The sequence below is a fragment of the Canis lupus genome, chromosome 15 (assembly GCF_011100685.1).
Source record: "Canis lupus familiaris isolate Mischka breed German Shepherd chromosome 15, alternate assembly UU_Cfam_GSD_1.0, whole genome shotgun sequence".
NCBI classification, from domain to species: Eukaryota; Metazoa; Chordata; class Mammalia; order Carnivora; family Canidae; genus Canis; species Canis lupus.
The window spans coordinates 42,234,850-42,248,927 of record NC_049236.1 but is presented as its reverse complement, the minus strand read 5'-3'; the positions used below and the strand labels follow the sequence as shown (position 1 = coordinate 42,248,927).

At 39.1% G+C, this 14,078-nt stretch overlaps 1 long non-coding RNA gene across 1 annotated transcript; it reads left to right on the top strand.

Annotated features, from left to right (window-relative positions):
- Positions 1-1,308: 1,308 nt before the first annotated feature.
- LOC111090068 lies at positions 1,309-13,600 on the top strand. The gene is made up of 2 exons (XR_005369979.1): positions 1,309-1,459; positions 12,643-13,600. It is a non-coding gene; the product is annotated as an uncharacterized LOC111090068 (long non-coding RNA).
- The last annotated feature ends 478 nt before the right edge of the window (positions 13,601-14,078 follow it).

The window sequence follows — 14,078 nt, the reverse complement described above, 5'->3', positions numbered from 1 at the left end:
TTTTCCCCCAGGCTTAGGTTCAGAGACTCTGATAAGTGGAGTTTATGAATCCTACTGCATTTTCCCCCATTCAGTTTGAATTAATACACAGAGCATGCCCATATTCAAGACTTATTGTTGAGTCCAAATCTAAGTCTCAAAGTTTTAATAGGAAACTGCTAGTAATGGTTTAACATGTAGGAGACTGTTCCGTCCTTTGAGGATGATTTGATTTCTTAGCATTCCCTAGGGGCACTTGAAAGGGGGGAAAAAAAAAACCCACACAATTCCCAAGCTTTACAATTTTCTTTCCACCTGACTATGATTTTGTAATAGATATGTTATTTTTATTATTTATTTATTAACGTGGTTTTATTGTACGAGAGCATACAAGTTATCAGTGGTGGTTGCCACAGTTCCCTGAGGGGATGGTGGCATCTGCTTACCAGGATGCACGTACCAAACATAACTTCGACCTCATGCCATTTGGTTGGAGAGAAATGTGTGGGTCAACTCACGGCTTTATGTGAAAATTTGATTCTGGGATATTTTACCTTGCTTTTTAATTATGAGTTAGTACAACTGATTATTTTATTTTATTTTATTTTATTTTATTTTATTTTATTTTATTTTATTTTATTTTATTTTATTTTATTTTTTAGAGATAAAGAAGCCTTTGCTTTGCTTTAAGTGATTCTAAAACAATTGACCAAAAGTGTGTCATGGTCCATGGCAGGCGTAGAAAATGTTTTTGGTCAATAGAATTGACAGAATCTCTCACCTGTGGGAGTACAAAATAGCGAATTTACTAAAAATACAATATAGATGAAGCATTCGAAATTGAGAAAGGGGATACAAGCAAAAGATATGAAATATGTGGTATACTGTATCTTATGTTTTTTCAAAAGTTTGTTTATTTTTGAGAGAGAGAGAGAGAGACAGAGAGAGTACAGCAGTGGGGAGTGGGCAGGGGCAGAGAGAGAATTTGCAGCAGGCTCCAGGGCAGCGTGGAGCCCAACATGGGCCCTGAGATCATGACCTGAGCCAAAGTCAAGAGTCAGACGCTTAACCGACTAAGCCCCCCAGGCTCCCCAATATACCATATTTTAAAGCACTTGCCTAAAGTATGTTCCATGGAATGTTGGGATTAGGAAGATGCTTTGCGAGATGGGGAGTCTATAGGTGGATATGTCTGGGGGAGGTGGTCTAGCAAGCTCCCTCTTAGAGAGTCACAGAAACACATGAAGGATCCCCAGAAATTACATCATAAAACAAATCTGGTAAGCTCTGTTCAGCCTAGTGTTGTTCAATTTTATTTGATCAGGAAATCCTGGTTTGTATATGTGTGTATGTGTCTTTATTTTATGTATGTGTGTATATATTTTAAAAATGGCACCTATCAACATCTTGTAGTCAGTCTCCTGTGGAACACATGTGAAAAAACTTCCATCAAACGCTATTCTAACTACATCACAATAATGTAAGCTGGTAAGATTCAGAGTAAGGGTTTCTTTTCAAAGGTAGTGAAGAAAGAACCAGAGCTAATGAAAGCAACCCTTAATAAATACCTCCAGAGCTCCGTTCTTCTTTGGAGGAATGTAACCAGCTGTTCTGGTTATTTTTTTCTCATCTTGGGTGCACGTGGTTGGGAGAAGGTTAGTCAGTCCAGCCTTGGCTGTGTTTTCATAGTGATGGATGGGGAGCATTTCCAATGTGACTGTTTAAGTCATGGGCTCTGGGCATTCAAGTTCTTCCAAATGACAACTACTTACTTTTATATTAGGACTTAGATACAAATGTACTTCAGTGTTTCCCCATGACATTATATCTGAAAACAATGTTGAAGTAAACAGCCATAATTGAGGGTGAATCGATTTTAGGATATATATTATATGTACTTATTTATAGGACTGTCATTGAGGAATCAAATAAGTATAAAATAGTTGTTAAAATGTTAAAATGGTATAAAATAGTTGTTACCAAGAGTATGAATTGCAGCTTGCTTATATTTCTTCAGGAGTATCTGATCCCACTTAGGGTACATTTATTACACATAGTAAGTGTCTTCCAAGGAAGAAAATATGCCACTTTGGCAAAACAAAAAATGTTTTTCTGAAAGTCACATTGGAAAACAGACATTGATACATCTCTTAAATTGGTGGATTGGAAAAAGTATTTAATACACTCTCTAGTGAATGATGTTTACAGGTGAGGAATCTTTTTATAATATATAAAATAAATAATCACAATGACAGATAACATTTATTGGATGCATATTGTATATTAGGGACTATTCTAAGTGTTTAGTAAATATTAATTCATTTAGTCCTCATGATGACTTTATGAAATACTACGACTATCATCTACTTCACCGATGGATGAATCTTTATTTTTAGCAGTTATAAGATACATGTGTATGTATGTGTATGTGTGTAGACACATATACACACATATAAACTTTAAAAGCTATATTATTATTATATGTCATACAATTTTATTTCACATATAAAGTCCTATTATAATACACTGTATTGTTAAAACTGACATGTGTACACTTGTATGTGAGTGTATTTCTCTTGTGCAGGGAGCACCTATAAATCTATAAATGTACCATGACATTGGTGCCTAAGTGAGGGACATATGGAAAGTTTATTTATAGTCCTTTAATCCCGATATCAAGGTGTGGGGTGGGAGTTGGTAACTGTGGGCTGACTTCACATAATACGTTTCAAATCTTTGACGAGCAAAGTGGGGTCAGACTGAGACTTACCAAATCGTTCTTTTTGTCTGACACATCATATCATCTCTGTGAATGAAGGCTCAGAAAATAAGGGAAGAAAAGATGGTTTTGAGGTTCATTAAAGTTCACAAGAGCACTTTCCAAGGCAGCACTGGAGCTCCCTGACACCAGACTTGAGGAAAGGATGGGATGTTGCAGAGTGGGGAGCTAAGGAAGGGAGAAGGTGTTGGTGTCCATCCAGGTCCAAAGAACCATGAATGCATTCTGGTAACTGTGACTCGAACTTAGTGTCACTCCATCGTTTGGCTGGAGTTTCTGCACTGTGAAACTGGAATGACATTTTTTATCCACCGCGAAGGTGAATTTGGGAATTAAGTTTTCTATCAAATCAAAGCGTTTTGAAAAGTAAGAGAACATAGAAATGCAAGTCTATCGTTTTGTGACTGATCTCCACGGCAACTAGCATGAACACTATCATTGGCTATGCAGCGCTGATTTAAGAGCTTACCACCCAATGGCTGCTCATACCAGCGGTAATTACTCTTTCTGGTGACCATGCGATCCATCAGATCCCTCCCTCTCTGAGGAGCTTCTATGTGCTGCATTCTTTACCCTCATCACGGCACTGTGGGCTATGTCCTCGTCTCCCATTTATCGGCGAGGAAACCAGAACGGAGACACAAAGCAATTTGCCACCACGATAACTGCATCCAGCGCAGATGCAGGCGGACATTCCATATGTGAAAAGAGCAATGTGTGCAGCTGACAAATTAACAAATCATTCCATTGAGAGCCTCCGATTCAGAAAAGTTCAGTTTAGAGCACAGAATGCCACAAAATAAGGCAAAATTTTAGTAAACTACGGATCTGATGCTAAGGATTCATAGTCACACAGGGACCCAACAAAGAGCTTGTCATCAGGAGAGAACTTGACATTAAGAAGAATGCTCCAGAGTCCTGAAGGTGGGGGCATCCCTCCTGCACAGGCTGAGGTCATTGTGAAATGCAAATCCCCTGCGTCAGTGATGCTGTACAAGTTTGTCACTATGTCTGGGCTTTCCACAGCTTCCTTCATGCTCCCTACCCCATGTTTTACTATGGGAACTGGTCTGATCTTTAAGTCACTGATATTGGGATCAATCATAAAATGTTTATTGGGTGCTTACTATCCTACGTAGTCCTGTGAGAGCTTCGAAAGTGTGATTTCACTCAACCAGCATTTATTGAGTTTCACCAGAGGCCAAGCATTGGCTTTGGTGTGGGGAATACTGACTGAAAAGGACACCATCCTTTTCCTTGACAAGCTCCACCTGGTCCAAGACTCAATTCTTTCATTCATTCATTCTATTAAATGCATTGAACACCCACGATATGCTTTGTAATGTGGTGGTGAAGAGCCATTTTGGTCAAGTAAAACCTAAGGGACAAGACATGAAATAATGACATGATGATGTTAAGGTCTATAATCCTTTAATCACCATCCAGAAATCCAAAATCTCTAAAAATTGAGAATTCTTTTATAACTTGTTTGGTATCAGGTATGACCCAAACTGGAGTAAGGCAATTTATAGCTTGGTCTCATTTAGCGTGAATAGTCATGTATTTTGATAAAGATGCATTCATCTATTTGATTATGGGGTGTTACCTTGGACCCTGATAGTGTTACATGAAACATAATTTATGCACCATTACGTGATACATAGTCTATACACTATCATATACAAGAACATTTAAATTCCCAAACTCAACCTGGTGGGTTTTGGGAAAATGATTTTGAAGTTGTCTAATGGATAAATATAGTGAAACATACAGAAGGGGAAAGTCAGTCCTAGTTGGAGCAGTCACAGAAGGCTTCCTCTGGCAAGATTTGAACTTGATTTTGAAGAGTGGAGGGTTTGAAGGAACAAAGTAGTGAATGAGATGGGAAGTAGCAATGAGGAACGGATCCACTTTTATGGGGCCTGAGGAATTATACATTTTGAGGGGGGCTTTTTAAGGAAAAGAATAAAAAATTGTGGATATTGCTAGTTAGATGGGCTGGGAAGGATGCAGATGAAAGGCCTTGAAGCTTAAGTTTTATTTTTATTTTTTTTCAGTGAATCCATCTTTGAGCAAGACCACAAGCATAGATCATTTATTTTACAAAGTGAAATATACCTGAAGATGTATGAATAAAAATAAATAAATAAATAAATAAATAAATAAATAAATAAATAAATGTTGGTACATGGGGGAGAAAAGACTTGAGTTCTTACAGGAGAAAAGGAGTGAATCTGACCATTTTCATCCTTCTGAATTGTTTGAGATTTTGAAAATTCACAACCACAACAGACTGTCTTTTAAATCTAGGCATAATATGTATTGTCTTTGAAAAATGGCCCAAAGAGGTTTTTTTAAAAAGATTTTATTAATTTTTTTTTATTTGACAGAGAAAGAGAGAGAGAGAGAGAGCACAAGCAGTGGGAGAGGGAGGCAGAGGGAGAGGGAGAAGCAGGCTCCCTGTACAGAGCCTGATGTGGGACTCAATCTCAGGACCCTGGGATCACGCCCTGAGCCAAAGGCAGGTGCTCAACCAATGAGCACCCCCCTGACGTCCCCAAAGAGTTATTTTTTTTAAAATAATGAATCCAATTATGGATGTATTTCAGAATGAATGACCTTTCTCAGTTTTCTCACATTTGATTCTGTAGCTAGTCAACTTCGAAAATGATGAGAAGATTTGACAATGATAAATAATTAAATATACTTAAGTGACAAAGTCTTTAAACGAGAGAAAAAGCCATATTTCATTTGAAAATTTCTTCTTAAATAGACTTTTAAAGCTTAGATTGTCTTTAGACTTCAGGGGATACACTTGATTTTTTAAAAAAAATATTTAGAAATGAACAATTTAAGATTAAAATGGAAATTTCAGTCAATTCCCAGACTATCGTCCAATACTCTTTTCCAAAGCTATACAGAGTGTTTTCTATCCATTCATAAAAATAATACTGATAGTCAATGTTTTGTGAGTACTTACTATGGCCCAAGTTCTGTTCTGATTCCTTTATCACGGTGCTTCTCCAGCCTCTTTCCTTTTTTGTATCTTTTGTTTTTGCCATGAAGATCTGTCTGTCATTCTTGCTTGGTTTCTCTTATTTGTTTATTTATCTATTTATTTATTTTTAATAGCCTTATTGAGACAGAATTCACATATCACACAAGTCTTCTGTTTACAGTGTATGCTTTGCTGTTTTTTTTAGTGTATTTGCAGATCTGTGCAACCATCTTCACAACTAGTTTTGCTTTGCCTCTGCTCATGTAGATTGTATTCCCCATCCTCATTCTAAATGATTATACTCTCCTTTCTGTCCCTATTAATTTCCCTATTCTAGGAATTCAACGTGAGCGGGATTATATAGTAGGTGGTGTTTTGTGGCTGGCTTTTTCCATTTAATGCATTTTGTCCAGAACATCCATGTGGTAGCAAGTGTCATCTTCCCTGCAGCTCACAGCCAAGTAGTATTCCGTCCTGTATCTGCACCATATTTTGTTAGTGCAGTCATCAGTTGATGGACATTGGGGTATTTCCCACTTTTTGGTTATCAGGAACATGCTGCTATAAACACTTGTGTGCCAGTTTCTGGGTGGGTGTGCATCTTCATTCTTCCCGGAGGCAGTGTCTGCATTGATCCTCCCACACTTCCTCAGCCTGTTGCTGTTGCTCCCCCTCCCCACAGGAACAGAGCTGCGAGGTTGGGGCACTTGTCCCAGGTCACCTGGCTCATGCAGGATGGAGCCAGGTCATAGACCTTGCATGTCTCCCTAGACCAGCTCTTCCAGAAGGATTTCCAGGCTTTCCTTTGAAGGAAGTCTAAGAGATTGGACAGAAGTAGTAACTGCCATTTAGGTATCCCCACCCCCCCGTTTACCTGTCATCAGATGACTAAATGCTGCAACTGTTTCCTAAAGTGCATCCAGAATATCACCCTTAGACACATGATAGGCTGCAGGGAATTAGCACCTGTGGCACAATTTACATAATTTTTTTTTAAATCAAGTTTTTCTCACTTTGCCCCAAATTCCACTTCCATTTCTAGTATGCCATGTGGGGAGAGGTTCAGAATGGCAAAGACCATTCCAAAACTGTCTATTAATGAGTCCCTTCCCCTCCCCCACCCTGAATTTTTCTTTGGGGTGAAATCAGTATTGCATGTTAGTTCTTCCTTCCCACACCTCCTCTAGGTTAAAGTTGAATTCTTTGAGATCGAGATTTTTTTGTGTGTGCGACTTTAACAATATTCTCTTCACATGTCCTTGCATAAGCCAAACAATTGCTTGTTGACCCATTTTAACCTCTTTTGAGCGTCATCTTCAAAGTGTAACTGTCCTTGACAATGAAAGAGACCTTCCTATTGTCTGGTCCTTCCAGGCAATCTTTAGCACAGAGCTAAATGGCTTTCAGATGGAGGAGTTGGCCAGAGGAAAGAGACAAAGTAAGCTGTTGTTCTTGAGTGACTTTGCTAAAGTTTTCCCTTTCTCTCTTAGAATGGTGCCTTTCTATAGAAGATGACAGACGTTTTGACAGGTGCAATATGCTTTGAACTGTTCTGTCCGATAATTCTTTTGTCTTGGGTTTTCCCAGCAGAGTGGTACATCTTAGGATGCTGATATGCATATTGTTTGCTTTTCATTTAGTGTGGTGAAGCCTTCCTTCTCACTTTCCCTCCTCTTCACTCCTGAGGCCCTTTGCACACATGTCACTAATCCAGATGGGAAGGCAGGCACTGGTGCAGGAACCTCTCCCTTAAACTCCCCTCACCTTTTTTTTTTTTTTTCTCAAAATGGAAATCACTTCTGGCATAGTTTTCTCATTACTTTTTTTTTTTTTTAATAAAGAAAAGAGAAAGAAATTACTCAGAGAAGGACAAAACACAGTGACACACTAGAGGCAATCGCTGACAGAGCTAAAAGCCTAATACTACTACTACTACTACTACTAATAATAATAATACCTAACACATATTGAGACCCTCCATGTGTCAGATATTATGCTAAGACCATGACATGCCTTGTCAATTGTGGAAAAAGTGGAAATTATCTATAACTAATAACCCAATAATAACTATTGTTTACATTTTGGAGCATATCCTTTCATACATTTTTCTTAGCATATTATGTTTTGCACTTTTTTGGGAAAACTGAGGCCACAGTAAACACACTGTTCTTTAAGCTGATTCCCCCCACCCCCATCGTGATGAATGTGCATATCTTTGCCATATCAACAAATAGTTTATATCATGCCATATTAAATACCCACATAGAATTTTGTTGTGCCATCATAATTTAGTTAAGCAATTAATAATGTTGGTACATTTTCGGGACTTCCAAATTTCACTATTGCAAATATTTTTTTTGTGATGAATATGATGAATATATTTTATGTATCCTTATATGTGCTTCTCTGATTATTTTTTAAAAAGATTTTATTTATTTATTCATGAGAGACACACACACACACACACACACACACACACACACACAGAAAAAGAGAGGCAGAGACACAGGCAGAGGGAGAAGCAATCTCCCTGCATGGAGGGAACCTGACGTGGGACTCGATCCTGGGTCTCCAGGATCACGCCTTTGGCTGAAGGCGGCACTAAACCGCGGAGCCACCCAGGCTGCCCATTTTCTGATTATTTTTATAATGTAAATTCCTAAAAGTGGAATTGCTGGTGCAAATGCATGCAAAATTTAATTTTTGATTATCTTTTGCCTCTGTCCAGAAAGATTCCTAAAGTGTTTCATTTACATACTCTCTGATTTCTAGAACTTAAGAAAACAGATGATGTTACAAAAGAGTTATCCTAAACAAAAATAGACACCAGAGATCCTAAAATCATTTTGCGTCTTCATCTTTTGTCCTGGTAAATTTGATCTACACAGATTTTTCTGCTTTGGTATAACAGGGCAAAGTTTTTATTCAACAAAATAGAGGACTTCTCTTACTTTAGGAGCTAAAACTGGGAGCTTCCTAGTATATAATGAGATAGGACTAATTGTCCCAAATCTAAACTGATATGGAAACAGAAACTTAACATTGTTCACTTTGTTTCTCTGGATGCCCTTTTGTGTATTTCCATTAATTTTGTTCATTGCCTAGTGCCCTGTCCCAAATATGACAAAAAAGAGCAGGCTGAACCAAGATTGGAAGGAATCATCTATAAAATAGAATAAAAATTGCCCTATTCCTTATAATAAGTAATTTTACTTTTTGTTTTAATTCATATTTTTCTTTATTTTTTATTTTATTTTTTCCTATTTTTTATATTAAGAAAGTTTTAGAGTTGGAGGAAGAATGAACTGACAGGGAGTTTGGATTTGGAGTGTTCGCTAACATTAGAAATAGAGAGATGAGATGTTCATGTATTTACTTTCAGAACCATCTAAAGACACTGCTCAATAAAGTGTTTGCCTCCAAGCAGTATCAAACAGAAGTCAAGAAGAGCAAGATCTGTCCCAAGTCTTACATAATGACATCTGGTTTAGAAAAATGCCTGAAAAATCAAAATACTGTGCTCTGTGGAAAATAATGAAGTATAGCATCTGTGGTTTGGATGGGGAAAAAAGACTACATTAATGTAAATGTTTATTGAAAATAATGAGAAAAAGTACTTAGAATTTCCAAATAAGGGCACATTAAAATCCGTAGTGTGCTAGATACAGTTTTTATTTCCAATTTGTTTTTCTTGTAAACTTCGTGGCCAACTTACCCTTCTTACTTGGGGACGCTTCAAGGCCCATCCCTTAGCCACCCCCCACCTCCAACTTTCTATTTTGTCTCACACGGTGGCTCTCCACGGTCTGAACTGAACAGTGAATGTGAGAAATCAGCATAGGTCGTGAATTCTACTAAGCGGGAATAGTTACAAAGTCACTTCTGCTTTAGTTGAAGCAGCAGGACGCTGGCAGTTCGGCAGGCCATGGGTCATGTGATCTGCTGACCTCTATCTGGGCTCCGTGACTCTGCCTGGTAACAATTGATTAATGGTGTATGGTAACTCTGAGAGGAGGTCTCATCCGTCCCCCTGAGTTTGAAGACTTCCTCATTATCTTAGGCCTTTCATGGCAGCCCTTAGGAAATTTTACTCACAAATTAGGTCGAACAAAGTCTTCTCAAAGAAAATTATTTTCGGTGTTTGGTCATCAGGGAGCAGAAGGCTTGATGGTCATTTACTGCATTGACAAAGGGTATGGGAGGCAAATGGCAATTATGGAGCCTGGCCACTGTTCAGGCCTCCTTCCTCTGTGCTCCAGGGCTGGATTTTCAGAAGAGGCAACGTAACGAAAACTATCACTTGAGTCACAAGTTGGCCTGAAACTTTTTGGGGTGGAGACAGAATATCTGATTTTCATGCTAGCGTAGAGGTTATGTACACATTTATTTACTGAGTTTCAGTATCCAATTGCCATCTGGATTTGTGACAGGCGATGCGAATTGTCTACCCCATGTTCATTCTCTGCTTCTTAGTAACAGAACCCCGGTTGTATTTAGGGCAACACTATGCTAGGGTAAAAATACTCTCATCTCCATACTTCCTAGTACCTAGAGTAATTGTGTTAACCTGTTCTGGTCAACGAGTTATAAACAGAATTCTACTGGAAAAGCTACCATTTTTGTAATACAAGGAACACACACAGCTGGCATGTCCTTTGTCCCTTGCTTTTCTCCTTCCTGCTTCATGACAAATGCATTACCTGGAGAGGGAGCAGCCATCTCCTGACCCTGAGGACAACAGCCACAGGCTAAGAATGATACAGCTGGGAACTAGAAGGAAACTGAGCTCAGGGATGAGCCCTGAATTCTCTACCCTTGGATTTCTTCTCATGTAAGAAACATTAAATTCATTTGGTTAAGCCACTGAAGTCTGGGTTCTATCATATACAATTGAATATGTGCAAATCCTGGCCTATCATTTTCCACTTGGATGATGCTCTCTGGACCTCAATTTCCTTCGTCTACCAGGTGGGGTTGGCAATAGCTATCCCTACTTCAGAGGGTCATCATGAGGATTACATGCAGCAGACAATGCACGTCAGGGTATTAGCTTGACGTCTGACATGTGGAAGGTGCTGATGATGTATTAGCTATTATTATTTTTACTAAGGATTTAGCACTGGTTGCTATTGTCTCTGGTGTACTACTGTGTTTTGTCTCTCTCTGATATTCGAGTTTATCTCATTTTTTTAGGATCCAAAAGACGATTGGATATTTATGTTAGTTATGTTGAGCTAGCATTTGACACATCATTTACTTCTCATCTCTTGGGTATATACCCAGTCCATGGACAAATCACTAAGTCACAAAACAAAGGCAAATATAAACTATTAGATATAATCAGATTATGAGTTTTAAAATTTAAAATTAATCAACAGAGTGTATTATTTACTTTCACAGGTAGAGTTTTGTGATTTATCAGTTGCACACAATAGCCAGTGCTCAATCCATCTTGTGTCCTCCTTCATGCCTGTCACCCAGTTATCCTGTTCCCTCACTCACCTCCCCTCCAGCAACCCTCAGTTTGTTTCCTAGAGTTAAGAGTCTCTTATGGTTTGTCTCCTTCTCTGATTTCATCTTATTTTGTTTTTCCTTCCCTTCCCCTAGTATCCTCTGTTTTGTTTCTTAAATTCCACATATGGGTGAGATCATATGGTATTTGTCTTTCTCTGACTGACTTATTTTACTCAGCATAACACCCTCTAGTGTTGTGCCCAAGATCCCGAATCCGAGAAACTGCCAAGGAGCCGACGCCGATGCAATCACACGAGGGTTTATTACAAGCTCGAGCCTGGGACCAAGTATACCCGACGCAGTGGAGCAGGGACTTGAACCCCGAGACTAAGAGGCCTAGCAACTTTATAGGGACCAGTGGCCAATGGGATATGCAGGAAGTTGCAGTCATGCTGGTCCCAGCCGGATTTCCAGTTAGGGTGTGTCCTGGTCTTTGACTAGGGCGGGGCAGTGCCCTAAGTAATAAGCAGGTCAGCACAAGGCGAGTGCAGCCCAAAATAGAGTTAGTCCTGCTCTGCTGTCCAGGGGTAGGGGATTTTGTTCAATTTCCTGGGTCCCACACTAGATCCATCCACCTCATTGTAAATAGCAAGATTTCATTCTTATTGATGACTGAGTAATTTGTAGATATACACCATATCTTCTTTATCCATTCATCTGTCGATAGGCATGATTTGAGTGCCAGTCTCTATTTCCAGGGAGATAAAGAAACTGGACTTTTTCAAGGGAAAGCAAGCCTTGATTTGAACTCAAATCACCGAGTACTGAATTAGAGATTCACCTTTGTTACCAGGGCCAAGAAATCAAAAGTTCAGCTTGTGACTAAGCACAGGCTATAGGTTCAGAAGACTTCTGAAAGCAAATTATGTCCACCAGGTTTTTGTGCCATTCAACGAATTAAAGAAACTTTGGAATTCTCTATTGTTCACAATCAGATAACTTTTATTTATTAGCCCCTTTTACACCAGGATGGAGGGATAAAAATATCACAGACTGACTCCACAAATAACTTTAGTCTATTTCAGGTATTTTTTTTTCTGTTACCCTTAAAGTACATTTTCATAACTTTTTTTTTAAAGCATAAACTTCAGGATACATGATTGCTAATTTAAATTCTGTATTACCTTGAGAAAGTTATTTCACTTCTCTGGACCCTGGTTTCCTCATTTGGATAATGAGAAGGACTTTCAGAGATGACAGTCTGTGACTCTGTGCTGTCTCCAACTTTGCCTCCCTCCCTCTACTGTACCTACCACATCCTGGTTTACCTACTTCAACACCATCCTTCCTTTTCACTATCCCATAGAATACTTAACTTATTCTAATTCACCCCCATACTCTATGATCCATTTCTTTTTTCTCTTCATTTCAGACATTGGAAAAGAGGGACAAAAAAGTTCTAGAAGCTGAGAGATGTCGTGACTATAAGAAGAAGCAACGTGTTTTGCCTCTTTATTGCAAAGTAATAGAAATAATAATGGGCTAATGATGATGATGGCTGAAGTTTCCTGACAACCTCAGTGTGTGCTAGGTCCTGTGCTGAGCACTTTATACATACTTCTGTCCAGTGGAGCATAAAAGAAACCTGTTGCGCTTCTCAGAAGAGGTCTACTCATCATTGTCGACAGAGAGGCATGTGAGAAGTCCCAATTCAGAGCAGTGACAGCCATTTTTACCCTGGGAAGGCTGATGAAGAGAGTTCCAGAGATGCTGGATAATATTTCTGTTGTTGTTAAACTTAGTCGATGGACAGCCCACCTCCAGACTTCTTGTCAACGGAATAATGAACTTTTACATGATTTAAGCCAGTTTTTTTTTTTTTTTTTCCCCTTGTAAGCAAAAGCATTCCAAGTGATACAAGTGGGCTAAGCCTTTTAGGGCCATTACCTTATTTAATCTCATGGCAGTCCTAAGAAGTAGGTCCCATCACTTCCCTACTTCTTAGGACCCCATCTGCAGATGAGTAAACAGGTCAAGAGAGCTTATGCACCAGATCCAAATCACAGACTCTTAGCAACTCTGTGATGATGTCCCTGTTCTGCCTGAGGCCCTGAACCACCTGCGGTCAGGGAGCATCAGTCACTCTCCCCTGTACCTCTAGGGGGCAGGTGGATCTCCGGAAAGCCAGTGGAATGATTACTAAAGGAATGAATGCTCTATTTTTCACTCCCCAGTTCACTCTATCCTTTTTTCCATATTTGTATCAAGCCAATATAAGACCCTGGTCAAGGGACGATGCTTGCAAACTAATAGAAATAGTAACAATGATGATGGTGATGTTTCTCTATGGTTCCAAACAGGCCCAATGGAATAAAAAAATAAACTCCAAAGAGTTGTTTATATCTATAGCAGTTTTGTAATTTTGGAAAATGTAAGAAGCCCTTGCCCTGTCATTACATATTCTCAGGGGGCAGCTGTGGTTAGGGACACTCGGGTGTCAAGACTTCAGAGAGATCGGTAAGTTCTGTCACAAGTCTTTGACAATACTCTGCCACTCAAAAGCTCTCCTCATACCCAAATTTACCTAAACGGTGTCTTAGATGAAGTTGGCACAAAGTTTTCAGGCTAACTCCCCCTCCCTTTTTCCCCCTTGTAAAAATGAGAATGGACTCTTAACAAAATACGTATTGCATTTTAAGATACTTGCAAGTTACTTATTCTCTCTCCGCCTTGGTTTTTCTGGACCTGAAAGAAGACAAACTATTTACTGGCCCCTTCATACATTCTGTGGTTCACAAAACATTTATTGAGCAGCGACCACCTGTCAAGGAAGGTGACAGGCACCAGAAACAGACCGGGACAGAAAGA